The sequence below is a fragment of the Neopelma chrysocephalum genome, unplaced genomic scaffold (genome assembly GCF_003984885.1).
Source record: "Neopelma chrysocephalum unplaced genomic scaffold, ASM398488v2 Primary Assembly neopelma1_24, whole genome shotgun sequence".
In the NCBI taxonomy this organism is placed as follows: Eukaryota; Metazoa; Chordata; class Aves; order Passeriformes; family Pipridae; genus Neopelma; species Neopelma chrysocephalum.
The window spans coordinates 34,785,219-34,801,520 of NW_020897693.1; the positions used below are offsets into that span (position 1 = coordinate 34,785,219).

The window sequence follows — 16,302 nt, forward strand, 5'->3', positions numbered from 1 at the left end:
TCACATCCTCGCCGCTGCTCGCAGTCCGAGCGCGGGGTGCTGCGCGCCACCGCGTGTGGCTGCGCGCCCCCTCCGCCGCGCCGCGCTCCCCCCGCGCCGCGACGCCCCTCCCCTCTCCGCGCCGCGCTCCCGGCTCGGCTGCACTCGGGCGGGGCTCCGCGTCACCGCCGAGCGCCCGCGCCCCACTCCCCTCCCCCCGCCGCCGGCGCCGAGCCCACTTGTTGCGCGGGGTGCGCATGCGGGGCGCGCTGCCTGCTCCCCTCCCCGGCGCGGCCGCAGCTGGAGCGCGGCGGGGCGCGGGCAGCCCGCGCTGCCGGCTATGTTTGGAAACTTGAACGCCAGATCGCGCCCTCACCCTCCTCCCCGGCCGCGCCGCCGGCCCCCCGCCGCGGCACCGCGGCCAGGGCGCGCATGCACAGTGGTGGTGATGGGGAGTGGTGGTGGTGGTTTTTTTGTTGGGCTTTTTTTTTCCTCCCCCCGCCACCCCCCCCGCCCCGACTGCGCTTTCTAAGTTCAGATGCCTCGCTTTCGGGATTTTGTAAACCCGCGAATCGCCCCGCTTTGCTTCCGTGGCGGCTGCGCGGCGTCCTGCCACCGCGGCTGTCGGTGGGATTCCCGTGCGCTCCGGCTGCTGAGGCAAATGGGGGGATCCCGCCTTAATATCCGATTTCGTGTTTCTCTTTCAGTGATCCCGGTGACAGAATGACACAGTTTTTGTAAGCCCGTGACTGCATCAGAAGCTCTTCCACTTTTGATTTGTTTAAATCAGCCATATTTGCCAAGAGTTTAAGGTTGGGCTGGGAAAGCTAGTGCTGTACGTTGCTCAAGGGTGTAGGAGAGGCCAAGCAGGTGAGTAATTGCTGTGATCTCATCTCGCTAATGCAAAGGGACATAGGATTTCCCCGGCGCTGTGAGAATACACGGCTTTTTTTTTTCTTCTTCTTCTATTTCCCCCTTTAAATAGCTAGCTAATATTTGCATAACGCTGTTAACAGGCAAATCGCTCCAAACAACTTCGACTCATGCAAATAAGCCGAGATTTCATTTCACTGGGAGGAAAACAAAATAAAGAAACCCGAAGCCTGCCTTCTCCCGCCCGCGATCCCCTAAGTTGCCCGCTCCCCGCCCGGCCCCGCGGCCACGCCGGTGCCCGCGGTGGCCAGGAGGGGCTCTGCACAGCCCGCTTTTGCTCTCGCTGCAGTCGGCGGCTGTTTTTGCAAACATCGGCATCGCTGCTCGCGTCGAAAGAATAATAAACTCTCACTGCGGGGACGCGGTTCGGCCGGGACCCGGTGCGCTGCACGGCGGGCGGTCACGGGCACCGCTTCGCCGGCGCGCAGCCGGCGCACGGTGCCCGCGGAGGGGCGGGGGAGCGCCGAGCCTCTCCCAGCTGGGCTGTGTTAGATGGGTTTCTTTCTTTCAGTACCTCTTCCTGATTCCTTTGTTGCTAGAAACGCCGAAAACCCCGTCCATTACAGGTTTCCCTGTGTGCTTTAAAGGGACTCGCGGTTTCTGTGGCGCGGTGCCACGGCTCCCTTACATACGCACGCCCAGCAGCCATGCAGCACCGAGCAGGAAAGATACTTTCTATTCGGTTAATAACGTTTCAGAACTCACACAAGAAAAAAATGTTGCTTTAAATATTTTGGTTCGTATCGACAATACATCTCATTTCCATATTTAGTTATCTAAAACATTTTATATGTGTCTGGTTATAATCTATAAAGCTGGCAAATGAATTTGATATGTATATGAGTGGAATTAGTTTACAAGGAAGGCTTAATGAAATGCACACGCTGAAGTTACAGAAATGGTTGGACCAAATAAAAATACAGTTAGAAAATCAGTTCTGACAAAGTGACTCTTTTTCAGGGGAATCTTGTAGAAGCAGGGAACAGAGATAGAAGAGTCTTTGAATTACGTGAGTCTCCTATATGCAGATTGGCTGAAGAAGATGCGCTAAAGGACAGTGGGTTTCACACTTAGAAATTTCACACCTAAACTGTGGACATTATAGAGGCTTCACAGAAGTATGGCACGTGAAAGCTGGTCAAAGTAAAAGTCTTTGCTTCCAGCCACAGTGATTTAGTAATGGCTGCAAGATTTCTATGTTAATATGTCTTTACTTGATTAAACAAGCATGTGTTCTCTCTGATTCATACTGGCAGGTCAACTCGTTTCCTATGCTTTTACTGTCCTGTATTGATCTTCATATGAAGAGCAGAACTGGGCTGTGGGAAAAGGTCAGCCCCTGCTTTAAAAACTCAGGTTGAGAGAGCCGAAGCTTTTCCTTCATCCCGTGTGTCTGGGAATGCAGAACTGCAGCATATCCCAACTGTTTCAGTCCCTGGGTTATACAAACCCGAGACGTGACAAGGCACTCCGTGTGAGCATGAACCGCCCCTCACCCTGTCTCCTTGCTCCACTGAATCCTCCTGCAAGAAAGCCCTTTTTTGGTAACACTCACCTCACAGGAACAGACTTCTTGGCTCACAAGAGCAGTCTTTATAGTGGGTGTAAATAATAATCACCTTAGATATAATCTAGCCTCAGAAAACCATTTACAGGTGCTGTCAACTCCCTTTATAGTTTGTGAATAGAAAAAGAGGAGAGATTAACATCTGTGACCTGACCAAACTGCTTTTACTCTTACTTGCAGGATACACAGTCGCGGAAATATGTTTGTCTTTCCGTAATGATTAAACTTTGATTTAAACTTTGGTCATGGGCACGTACTGTACCATTACGCAAGCAGCACTTAAGGATGAAGTGTCAGCATAGCAACAATATGGCCAGCAGCAGCAGTGATCTCTGCAAAGCCGATTGATGAAGAGAACTGCAATGTAGATGCAAATAAATGCCACGTCGTGGCACCTTCACAGGGAATGAGTTGTCAGTATCAATCTAATCTGGTAAGGAAAAATAGATTGAACAGTGTCAGTGTAACAAAGCTCCCATCTATGGCAGCGCTGTCCCTGCAAGGGTAGCAGCATGCTTTCCTGCTCACCTTCTGCCTTTCCTCTTTGCCATGCAAGTGGCAGGGCAGGAGTGATCCAGATCGCTCTTGATGGATTTATACTAAACGCGTCTGGTGTTTATTTAGCTCTGAAATAATCCAGGAATTAATATTAGGTTTGGAGGAGGCAAAGAGGAAGCCCAAACAATGAAGCCATTCAGGTGTCTAATCTGGCTAACTGAAAGAAAGAAGCGAGCAAACAAAAAATAGCGTAAGAACCCCCCAAACAGTAGCTTGTGTAATGAGATGGAGGGGAGCGCAAGGAGGCATGGAGCTGCAGCCATGAACAATTGCTACCCAGCCACTGCTTTTTGTGCAGGAACGCAAGTCAGCACTGTGGATGCAGCCCTAGGGATTCTGTGGAGATTACCCAAAGTTTACAACCTGCCAGTAGTCCCAAGGGAGAAGGAATATAATTTTACCCATCAGAAGTTAAATCTACTAAGTTCTTCTTTGCAGTCCTAGGATAAATACTGCCATCCAATAATCCCTTTCTATTTATTCCTACTACCGTCTTTATTTGGAAGTACGCACATGCACATACAAGTCTGTGTAATATTAAAACAGCAGTTGAAGCTTTGATTTAAATGAAGGAATCAAAATGAACATACAAAACACAGCATGCAGGAGCCAGCCAGCACCTTTCCCAGTGCCACCAGCAGGTACGGGAAGCAGAGGGTGCAACACACCAAGAAGGACAAAGTGACAAAACCTGGGTGCCTGGCTGCACCCCAGGCTCTACTCCGTGCCATTCCCAGGCATGAGGTCCCAAAACACGGGGGTTACTGTTGATCTGGATGAGAGAGGAGTACTGTGGATTATTGATCATCAGTCCAGTGTTAATTATGCAGAATATAGGACAGCCCCAAAATTTGCGAGCAGTAATAATTAGGAACCTATGATCTCAGCAGCTTGGGAATGAATGGTCTGGTCTGACTCTAAATGCTCATAGCCTGGGAATACGTTTAACTCTTTCCTGCTCACTTTACAAAGTTTTGCACTGATCACTGCAGCAGTCCCAGTAGTTGGTTCTTCTGCAGGCACTCACCTACAGAAATTGCTCTTTCCTTACTGGTCAGAACAGTGGCTACAGCTGGAAAAAAATAGAAAAACGAGAAGGGAAGCACACTCTCGAGAGTGTGATTTACATGGATTTACCTCAGAATAGCAAATAAAATAAAATCCATCAGAATCAAATGACTGGCTGCAAAACAATGCAGAGATTAGCAGTGAACAGAGCACTCCGTGGTAAAGGGAGTGTGTTCAGCAAATCAAAACACAAACACTTCAGGAAGAAGTTGCATAATTTTGTCAAATTAAAAGTTAAACAACATTGTCTTCTACTAGGAGCTGCCAGGAAGTGTCAAAACACTCAGTTGCAAAGAATAGGAGTGTAATTACATGTTTCTGTTTATCGTTTCAGTTCTCATCTCATTATAATTCTGGTTTTTTTCCTACCATTTTTCAGGTAGTGAGCCTTGCTGACACACATAGCTTATTGCTTTCCCACCTAGGAGCTCTCTTCCTTCCTTCCTTCCTTTGCAGACACACTTCTTAGTGGGTGTTGCCTGTCATTTCCTCCACTTTTAATGGTCCCATTTCCACATTGGTTCTGGAACATGGAGCTGCTGTCCCCCTGCAACACCAGCCTCTTGCTTCTGCCCTACAAAGCAGGTCTTCTTTGAGACCCACACCACACTGATTTTCCTACAGCTGTCTTTGAGGTTTGAAAACCTGCCTGGGAGCCTAGATTTTTGTACATTAACCTTTGCCAAATCTTACAGTGCAAAATAAGACACCTATAATTAATTCTGCTCACTCCACAAAGGACTAGAAACTGGGCAGCATGTTTTAGGCTGGGATATGTAGAGGCTTGGTCTTCCACTGTTGTTATTTTTACTTTATCCCTGGTCTGTTTTTGTCTTACATCCTGTGGACGTAGTAAACAATCAACAGCAATGAATCAACTGAATTGGTACATTTTTTAATGCTATTCCCACTGAGAACCACTTGCACTTCTGTGACAGTTAAGAATCTGCCAAACATTAGCTTAGTTACCAGCAAGACAGGCTCCTCCCTCCCTTCACCCCATACACAGATTGTTTATCAAAACGTGCTGCCAAGAAAAATATCCCTGCTTTTGGCCTCCACCAGTGATTAATAACACTTGAGAACTGAACAAAACTTTGCTGTGTTTTCCAAAATATGAGGGAGGTGGGAAAAGGGGAGAAAAGAAAAGGAAAGAAGAAAAGAAAAGAAAAAAGAAAAGAAAAAGATAAATGAAAGAAAGAAAAGAAAGAAAGTAAGGAAAGAAAGAAAAGAAAAGAAAAAGATAAACGAAAGAAAGAAAAGAAAAGAAAAGAAAAGAAAAGAAAAGAAAAGAAAAGAAAAGAAGAAAAAAGAAAGGAAGGAAGGAAAGAGAATGAAAGAAAAAGGAAAAAGCCCTGACACTATCTTAAGTTATTTCACACAGCATAACCTCCTTTTCCTCTGTAACTAGGCCATCTGAAAAGACCAAAAGCACTTTTTCCTCTAAAACTCCATTATAAATGCTGATTAACACTGTTATTGAAAGAAGGATGATATGGACAGAGGATAATGGTGAGAATAGAAGAGGGGGAGCAGTTTCTTTTATTAGCACAAATCAAGATGAGCTATGGGTAGAAACCAAAAGGAAAAAAAGATCATTTACTTTCTTTACAAAGACTGTTGGTAAAATTCCTAAGGGAGACTAAGTGCCAAAATTGTCTGTCTTGGTGTATTACTTTTAGACACTACTGCCTGGGTGAATTAAGTCAAATCTTCAAGCAGCAGCCAAAGATAGCTGCAAGCTGAAAAAGAGGCACTAGATTTCCTTGTTTTGTGGAGAAACTCGCGAATTTGTGGAGATTGTCTTTGCTCCAGGGTTTTTTTCATTTCTCTCTCTTTTTCACCTTCTGGGCTATTTTTACTATTTTATATTTGGCATTACAAATGTTTTTTGTAATGGGAAGGCAAGGTAAGAAGAAATTGTTCAGAAAAACAGAAAAGTAAAAAAATGAGAGTACATCCATGTATACCATATCTATTTCTATGTATATGTACATGTGAGAGTATACATATGTATGCAAGTAATATCAGGTATTTTTCATTACTTTGTTCTCCAAAAGACATTATTTAGTAAAAGATAATAAACAGCTCTTGAACAGTGGAATATAGAATAGTGAAAACAGTTTACTGAAATTGATGATGCTGGATTGAACCAAACCTTCCCTTTGGAATTAGTGCCAGACATAGTTTTCCTGAACTCTGTCCAACTGCCTGAGCGGCAGACAATTTTCGTTCTATTTGTGCTAAAGGCTTATGACTGGTGCTGGAAAATGAAGCCCTTGCCCTTGATCTCAGTGCAGATTAAAAAAAAAAAAAAGGCAGAACTGTGCCAATTTGTTTCCTCTGCCAATAGAAGCCCTTGTGCTTTGGGTAATGCAAAACAATAAAAAGTTCACATGAAGACTCTCCATTGAAAGAAAACCCACCAAGAGCCATGTATCTTTGCTACATTCATCAGCCAGTTTCCGAGATTCTCACAATGTCAGCAAAATGCAGAGGGTAAGGACAGAAAATATTTACCAGCCAGCAATACTGTCTTAGTTTTCTAGTTCACGTCTCACTGCTATGCATTTGGTAATGATTGCTAAAAAATATCTCCACTGTAAATAACCACACTCTCCCTTCTGCTAACACTGATCTCCCCACACTCAGGTACTGCATGTAGATTTAGGGCTGTGCAGCCCCTGTTGTCCAAGCTGATTCTATTTCTAAGGGATGAAATATACATTTGACATATACACACTGAGTTATAAACAGTGGCTATACTGTAGTGCTGTCACCCAGCTAATCTCCAATTGCTTTTCCCTAGATTATTAATAAAATTAGAATCCCAAGCAGAAGGCGTTTGCTTTCATTGTACAGTCTGCACTTGTGACATGGTACATGTGGAAAATTTTGAGTGCACTGCAGTGAATGGTCTGGGGGTTAGTTTTTAGCTTCCGCTAAGTACCTGGCAGGCTGCCACGGCTGAAGGATTCTGGGAACTGAAAGGCTCCCAAGTACAAACTGCCAGCATTAAGCAGTCCTGACAGCTCTGCTCCTTCCACACTTGGCAGCAGTTCAAAGTGCTCTTTCATTTGAAAGGCTGGAAGGCTGCCATGTGCAATGCAGATTTGCTGTGCCTGCTCTCATAAGGAACTGATAAATGCCGTTGCTGTTGCCATGGGGACAGGAGGCTATCAGAATGGCCTTGTGATCTGCAGCCTCTCAGCTCTGCAGGGTTTTTTTTTTTTCGTTTTTTTTTCTTCCCTGAGATGGTGAAATAAATGTTCTAGAGAAGGTTAACTCTTGAAGGACAGGAAGCGCTGGTTTGAAAGGACAGGGTGAGCATCTGTCGGTGGCTCCTCCGAAGTGCTGAGAACAAGATTAACACATACCTGCCAACAGTGCCTATTTGGGAAGGACTGGCCCCAGGGTTGGGTTTTTTTGAAGGCAGGGAGGGAGGAGGAAAGACCTCCTTCTCCCCACTCAGTCCCTTCAGATTTCTCTTCCAGCTCAGGATCTCCCAACATAATTAAAAGGCTATGCCCTTTCTTCCCTTCACTATGCCCACATACAGTTTTCAGATGCTGGTGGAAATAAATTAATTTACCACTGGATCTTGTAACATGCCCAATGCCTTTAGCTATCATTAACATCACTGGACAGCTAGCAGGATTAGACCTGTTTTGTGGACTCTGTGTGTGGTAAATGTGAGTAAAAAGAAAGAACAGCGTGATGTAAGACTGCATGTTTAAGAGCAATCTTAGTGACGATGCAAGTCCTGAGAGTGAATCTCAGTTTGTCCTAGTTCCCAGGATTAAAGTAAACACACCCTAGAGCTATGCACAGTTTGTGTGTGTGTATAAATGAGTGTGCACATCTACTTCTGTAGAGGTGTAGAAAAAAATATAGGCAGCCAATATTTTAGCCAGAATTTATACCATTTTCCCTATGTCGTCTTTTTTTTATTGGTTATTTCTTTCCATCTCCGCTACAGCAATAAATTTGCATTCCCTAAAGACATTTTGCTGCAGTCCAGTAAACTGAATTCTGTTTAACCAAGGCAAAGTCAGAGCATGACATCATAGTGGGGAACAATGGAGTCCATCACTGCTCTCTCCCTCACCATGCAGCAAACTTCAGGGCAGCATTTAAAAAGATCGATATAGGCATGTGTCTATGTTTACAGGCACATATAAAGTGCAAAAAGCGTTCAGACAGTGACATAAAACAGGAAAGATAAAGTATTGAGGGAATTTTATTTATATACTTGAGTGTTAGCAGTCTGAGAGCTTTGTTCAAAACCAGGAAAAAAATCAACCAGCCCCCACATGAACAAATTCCCCCTTCCTTCTCTAAACATGGGTCTCTGCCTTTCAGAATTGTATGTTGTATCTTTCCAATATATGTGAATGGTATTATATGAAATGAAACATTAAAACTGAATAAACAGAATTTCAAACCAAATTCAACAAATAATCTGGTTAACCACTTGATGGTTAACTTGTAGCTTTTTTAAATAAACAGCACCACTCTTACTTATTTTAGTTTCACTTCACTTTGATTTCATGTATTTTTTTACTATATTCATTGTTTTAAAGCTTTTTGGTCGTGAATGGGTTACTCAAAAGTTTGAATGAAGAAAGTAGTCATTTGAAAAACATACAAGGCAGAATATTTAAGAAGTAACACAGAAATACACACTATATGTGTGTCTATACACACATACACACACACATACCTTTTACCTTTTCTGAATTCTTTTTTAGTTTATCTTTTTGAAAAACTTAAAGCATCTGTGATACTGAGTTTTGTATCTGACATCCAATCCTGCTGGTTAAAACAATCTGCATATGCAAATCGAGATAAAAGCTCTCTATATATTTGCAAAGTAATTTCAAAATTACAAACAAGGCTGCATTTCACAAGCCTTTGCACCATAATGAGCTAGGCCAAGGAAATATTTTTTCCTGACTGCTTGGGATTATTACTATTTTTTTAAATTAAGAAAAGAGTGAAGTTAACTGTAATTCTACTGTAATTTCTTTACCTGATTCTCTCTGGGTTCTTGCCTATGGTTGTCATGGTAATTTGATAATTCTGGCTGGCTCTCTACACATTCTGTTTGTCTCACTGGATTTCCTGATTATTCAGAAAACTCTTTTAAAAGACCCTCCTGTCTCTCCCCCTCTGCCCCCGTTCTGGGCTTTTTTCATTCCTTTAGCATAGAGGAATGTGTGTTATTTTGCTACAAATCTACTAAGGTGAAACTGTTTGCTCCACTTACCTGAAAATGGAGATAATGAGATAAGCATACATACTAGAGCTCTTTTTATATTATCTTCCATAGTCTATGACAGGGGATAGAGAGGAAATGTGGAAAGATTGTGCATATAGATTTCTTGTAAAGTACTTGGATCTTAATCCTATAGATATTATTTAGGGTTTAACTGCTGCATTTCTGACAGCAGAAACATGTATTTAACTGTTGCCTTTTCAAATGTGGCAGACACATTTGTACCTAGAGCAAGAGAGTTAGAATATATTCTCTTTATGTGACAGAATAGAAACATTATTTTTATTCAGGGGTTCAGGTGACAACTTGTGCCAGAAGAAACAAACTGATCATGCTTTCAATGAACCAGTGAAACTCAAAGAAAAATGCACACAGCTAAGTAATATTTAGCTCCAGTGTGTAGTTACAAAAGGTTTATGTAATTGATATGTGCATATTTTAAAAGCACTCAGTGTTAGATTATGTATACAAAAATATATACATACATATTATAGATGTATACATTATATATATGTATGAAGGTACATACACTTGCTTTTTTGAGGGCAGTGGTTCTTCCCTAGGCACTACATGATTTTGTGATAAAAGCATGGAGCTACCATATGTACCTATAGTTCATTTAAATAATTTGCTTGAGTATTGCATCTCATTACCTTTGCCTAGTCCTTGTACATTTAGCCTCTTTGCTCTTCAAGAACAGGTATGTATTTTACTGCGCAGGTCAATGCCTCATACAACTACACTCTGAAATCATTAGGGTCTCAAACAATTGTTTCAAGGCAAGTAATTCACCACCATTATGAGTCGTAACTGAAACTACAGTCCAATTTATTACAATTTAGACCCAGTAATTTCCACTATACACTGTCTTTCCAATGTATCAATGAAATCTCTAATCCCCCTGGATTAAAAGTATCTATATCAACTAAAAGTACCTGTATCAATGAAATCTACAAATTCTTCTGTGTGGCCTCTTTTGCTTACTTCTTCTTTCTCTTTCTCATACTGGAAAGCACATTTGAGATTCCTTACTAAGTCCTTTTGATGGCAACGTGCTGTGGAATCTGCTAAGCTCAGTAAGCATTCCAGCTGTGACAGTCCATAATCTAGGACATCGGTGACATCATCTGACAGTCTGTGACATTGCCCTGTGAATCGCAAGACTAGCAAAGGTTGCTGTTGGTGTCACAGGTAGTATTTAACATGTGACTGCAATGTTCACACTTGATTTTAACTGTGAAAATGCTACTAAAATAACCCCTTGTACCTATAAATTTATTTGGATCTTTTTTCAATTGTACAAATCTTATTTTCTTCTGACTGTGATTTTCAAATTTGCATTTTCAGTAAAATAAAAATGACGTATTTTATCCAATTCCTATGTAGGGTAATAAAGCAGCAATGAATGCATTTTCTCTTATGTGCTAAAACCCACATATCTCCCACTGCTACTCAGCAGAAGAAAAGATTTCAGTAAATCCTGTGTAGGACATCTAACATTCAAATATTCTTAAATTTACTTTAAACTCCTATTTATTTGTGTATTTCTACAATGTAGACACTGCAGAAGCTCAACAGACCATATTATACTTAGCCGAAAAATTATGGCCTCTCTCTTCTGAAAAGAAGACTGAGCAAGGCAATGGTCTATTCTACATTCTGCTAACACCTAATTATTTTTACAAAACATATCCAGTAGCATTTATTGTTTGAGCAATCATAAATATTTACAAAGAAATTATAGTCTTTAAAGAAGCCTGCATGCTGATGATTTTTTCTTTTCTTAGAATGTTGTTTGTTTACATACCTGCTAATTCTTAAAATTCAGTAATCTGTAATGATCTTACTTTTATTTGTGAAAATTAGTGAAGTCTTGCTGCACAAATTATCAAGGCTTTGTCATGCAACTGTAATAGCTCAGCTATTTCTTTTTAAAAGTCAGTGTGCCCTAGTCCATTTTTTTATTAGTTATCTTTAGTTCTATGAAGCCTTGGAGCATTTCCCAGTCTGGATCAATAGAAACTTTCCTGGGAAAATGTATAAAGACCCTGTGTTCTGCTTTACTCTGTGTTTGCAGTGCCTATGTGCTTTGGTGAGCTAGGTCTTTGAAGACCTAGCCCATGCTTGGAGTCCAGTCAGGCCAAAATATTTAGCAATTGAGATATTTTACAATCCAGAATCTCTTTTAAACAAAGGTGTGGTTTAGCAGGACTGGCTGTTTCTGACCTCTTTCAGCCTCTTATTATTGCAGCTGTTATGATGTAAGGCTGAGTATGGTAGAGCTAAAGTAGCTGAGGCTCAGGGAAAGATGCTGAGAACAGCTGTTTTACTGTAAACATTAACAAGGGTTTAACTTCATTTGCAAGCTGGGAGCATTCACAGTTTCTGCACAAATAATATTTCAGGAATTTGTTCTAGATGTTCAGGGCACAAGGAAAAAAATTATCCCTTCTATACATTACTGCAGCTCTGAATGAATAAAATTCTCTGCAGAGAGATGCATCCCATTAAAATCAACAGGGAATTTTTCACATTAATACACAGCTTCACACAGACGATACAGACATACACACAGGAAAAGAAGCAATACTTATGTGCTTTATCTATTTCTAAAGCTTCTCTCACATTGGTATCTAAGTGCCAATTAGATACCAAAAATACTCAGTTGTAGCAGACACTGATGTCTGCTGATTGTTATGGAGCTACAAACAGATTCCTATCCAAGAGGGCAGAGAGGGATTTGAATGCTTTCCCCTTAGCTCAGTGCTGCAATTCATGGATGTTAGGAAACAAATTTCAGACCTCATTTCCTTCATTACATTCTCGAGGTTGCTTATTCTGAAGCAAATGAAAAATTTCAGTCAGAGTGACCTTTGGAGGGAGCGGGGGACATTCACTGACATCACACACATCTGCACACGCACACAGAGACATACGGGCCAGATCCTCCAGACATTGAAATCCGTTTTTTGCCACATTATCAGCGCAATGGAGTCTGCAAAGCAGCTCAGCCAGCTACTTGCGCATCAGCCAGATACGACAAAGCCTCAGCTGGTCTGCAGCCACTGCAAGGACTGCAATGGCTCTTCCTTTCCTGAGTCCTTGTGAAAGACATACAGTTTAAAAATGGCTGAGCAGAGCCTAGTTTTCATGGATCTCTAGTTACCAGACTAGTTTCTTGGGTCCAGTGGTAGCCAGTGCAAAATTCAGTAGCTCTGATGGTGTTACAGTTTACACAAGGGAACACACTGTCAGGGAGACTAGCCCCAGGATGATGCAAGGATGGCTTAAAGCTGCATTTTCACCATCCTCTCTGAAGCCTGCCAAGACCTGCTTGGCCAAAGTGTGGAGCCTGGGCAACAGTCCCTACTTACAGACTCCTTCTAGAAACTCCCCATATTAAATATAAAGCTATATAAATCCTCACTATCTTCCCCATTTGTTATTATTATGGTTTACAGGATAAGTAGCATAAACTCTGGTCAGCCCTTTGATAAAAAACTAAGGCAAACTTGGAATCCAGCAAGGCTTGTTAAAATTCATCACTTCCAGTGAAAATCTTGAAGTTGTGCCTGTGCTGTTGGATGTGGACCCCTTAACATGAGAAATAAAATTAGCCAATTGGATATCTGACCTTTTTAATGTTCCCAGGACATTTACCACAAATCTGGAAGTACCAAATTTATTATATCTCTAAAATGCAAAGCTAGTTATCTATATTCGGTTCTTAAACTGTTTGTGTTTATGCAGAATAAGGAGAGGTTTTTGGTCTCTGTCCTGTTTTGTGGTGTTAATCTATTGTACAGTGAAATAGCTACTGTCTCCTCCTCCAGAGTGGCTGTGTTTCTTCAGGTCATGATTTGGCTTTTGTTTTGAGATGAAATAACATAAAACTCTGTCTACCTGGTACAGCTGTAAATAATGCTTCTCTTGCACCCCTGTATATAGTGGAAAATAAAAATATTCTTAGTGCCATTTATTCCTGACCCCAGGCATCTTCAAATCTCCAATTAAAATTTCACCATCCATGTGTGATAATGGAGGCTTTGAAATGCACCTGGAAACATATCTCTCCTTCTTTCCATTCTTTCCTCTGACAGGATTTCAGACCGCTGGAACTACATCTGTTGTGAGTTACCTTTCCCTATCATACTTTTTATTGTACAAATGTTCAAAAAACTACCTAGTTGTTTGCCTAGATCTTGTAACCAAAACAAGGCCCCATCCTCTCCTCTTTCACTGCCCATGCCTATAATTTCTTCTCAAGCTGAATGCTGAATGGGGCTAAAGCCAGTATACTATTATGTTTGGAACCAGGTTCAATCCAGGAAAATTATACAAATGAACCTGGGAAATAAGCTGCAGCTTGAAAAAGTAATAAAGCATGTTACAGTGCTCATATGTAACTGGAGATGGAGGAGTTGCTTCCAGAACAGGGACTGGAAAGGACATACTGGCACCTGTGTAATTTCTGAACTATTGAAGTAAAATTCTTTCCTCTCTGTCTTGGCAAGCCCAGAGATCAGATGAGATGCTGCAGCCTGGCCAAAAGAGAGACTGCTCTGGCACTACAGAAAACTCTTCTATAGCTAATTCTTCCTGTGCTTGTAGCTCTTCTTACCACCTCGAAAATGCTCCCTGAAACACCAGCCCAAGGTCAGTTTCTACAATTTGATGAAACATCTGTCACCACCATTAAAACAATTCAAGCAAGAGTGTGATGAGACACCTCACAGCACTGGGCCAGCAAAGAGTAACCCTGCTCTAGGCTGGCAGCACACATTCAGGTCGCTGTATCAGGGCATGATGATTCTGAAGGGCACTGAATGCTCTTTCCCAAAGCTCCCTGAGAAAACTATGTCCCCGTGTTTGGGAATTGTCTTGAAATTCCCCATTAAACGTCCCTGTAAATTGAAACATTTGGTCTGTTGTCCGTTCCCATTTACTAATCCCACCTAGAAGCCTTCTTGTCTACAAAACTGGCAGACACACACAGCTGTCCACCGGGAAGCAGGTGAAACCAACAAACTTGATAACTCACAGCACTAGCCCACACTGTTTTTCCTCTGTTAAAAACAGGACTGTCAAAGTATTTAGAGATCTGAAAGAGGCTGACCTCTAAGCATACAATCCAATACTACTGATTCACAAACCAAATTATAAATAGTTTTTTACAAATTTCACCCAGTCCTTGATTTGCCAGAAATATAACCTCATTTCTTAAATAAGACACTATATTTGAAAATCAGTCCATCCCTTCTGGCCCTCACTGCTGTCCTGCAACTCATGTGTCATCACCACAGCCCACTTACCAATGTCCTTCACACCAGTGAGACATCTCTGGTCATGAAGAACTGCACTCCTTCCTACTGCTCCCTGTTAGAAGGCTGAACCAGTCAGGTTTAAGGAAATCACTGCAAAACTGTAGAAGTTTAAGTCAGAAACTGACCTCCCAAAAAGCCAATCGTATTGAAAATGTTCTGGTTTAAAAAAAAAAAAAAGAAGAGGGGAAGATTCCTGTGATTTTCCTCAAACATTTTCCAAAGTCAGTTTTTCTTCAAATATAATCCAAAACTTCATCTGGAAGGTGTATGTTTATTCCAATCCAGGCAGACTTTTGGGGAAATGCATAAAACTGTATCACAAATGTTTTTGATTAGAAAAACAACTCCAATCTAGCTTGTTATCTGAAAATAGGCGTAGTCAAGCTTCTGTAATGGGAAAATGGCTGCATTCTGTAGCAGGTCAAAACAAAAAATGTACCCAAGTTAAAGACTGACTTGATTTTTGAAACTTTTAATTTTAAAGCTATTTGGAAGAGCCAAAAGAATAATGGAGCACTTGTAAGAAGGAATAAAAAAAAAATATCAGTGCCAAATACACTGGGAAGGGAAATAGAACGGAGAAAGTGTATCTCTGAAATAGACTTTTGAGGTGACAGCCTGAAGATCAGGTCCAATATGGGATTTAGTTACCCAGCACTTCAATCCTGAGTGCTGAAGTGAAAGGTACTGGTTCCTAAAGGGGAGTTCAGAACCTCTTGTTCTGTGTTCAGATTTCCTATATAGAGCATGGGAAAAATTAGGCACCCCTGAGTATGGTATCCAAAACATCTGTTTCTGCATTTTATCCAGTGACTATATGAAATATTTAAGAAACAGCCTTGAAAGCTGGGAAGGGAATCTAAGCCTCTCTCTGCCAGATGGGTGCCTTAACCAGTACAGTCATGCTTTCTCTTATGCTTTCTCTGCTCTCTGTGACTCCCCTTCTCTCTCTCTCTGGCCCAATGAACTTAAATTACTTTCTGCAGCATGGCACAGTTTCAATAGGAAGGGTGGAGAGTGCCTGCCTTCAAAACAGCTTGCAGTCTGGTGGTCAGGCTGCTCTCCTGGGACATGTGAGTCGGAGTCTCCTCACGAACAGAACATTCCTGTGCTCACAGACAGGAAACAGTGAGGGTGCATTTGAGAATTTACCTTTTTTTTTTGTAATCTCTAGCTGCTATTATACAGATAATAAAAGGAAATATTTAACAATAACCATGAGAATTACCAACACTTATAGACACCTTTAATCTTTGAGATTCCAAAGCAAACAACAGAGTTATGCTGAAGCAAGTTTGCCCTTTGGACCTCGCAGAAGCACCCAAGAATGCAGAAATGGGCTTCGCTGTACTTCTTAAAATGTTGCAATGCATGTTTTTTGTGAGCTAGATCAACTCTGTAGGCTCAGTCAGAAGAAAATTCTGCTTGCACAGTATCCATTTCTGTCCACTCTATGGAGACTCACACCATTTCAGCTTTAAGCTCCTTCAGCTCCTTCTGCTTTCCTAGAGCAAAAGTACAATGGTTGTATTTAAGCACCGTGCAGGAGGTAAGTCATACCCACAGATATGTATATTTGAGTCACATTGTTTCCT

General features: G+C 41.7%; 1 long non-coding RNA gene across 2 annotated transcripts; it reads right to left on the minus strand.

Annotated features, from left to right (window-relative positions):
- Positions 1-2,801: 2,801 nt before the first annotated feature.
- Positions 2,802-10,446, minus strand: LOC113961740. Of its 2 annotated transcripts, XR_003532371.1 has the most exons (5): positions 10,319-10,446; positions 9,375-9,438; positions 4,065-4,109; positions 3,008-3,105; positions 2,802-2,909 (listed from the first exon to the last, which is right to left on the minus strand). It is a non-coding gene; the product is annotated as an uncharacterized LOC113961740 (long non-coding RNA). The 2 variants fall into 2 exon arrangements; XR_003532370.1 differs by lacking the exon at positions 2,802-2,909 and having other exon boundaries at positions 2,938-3,105.
- Positions 10,447-16,302: the final 5,856 nt, after the last annotated feature.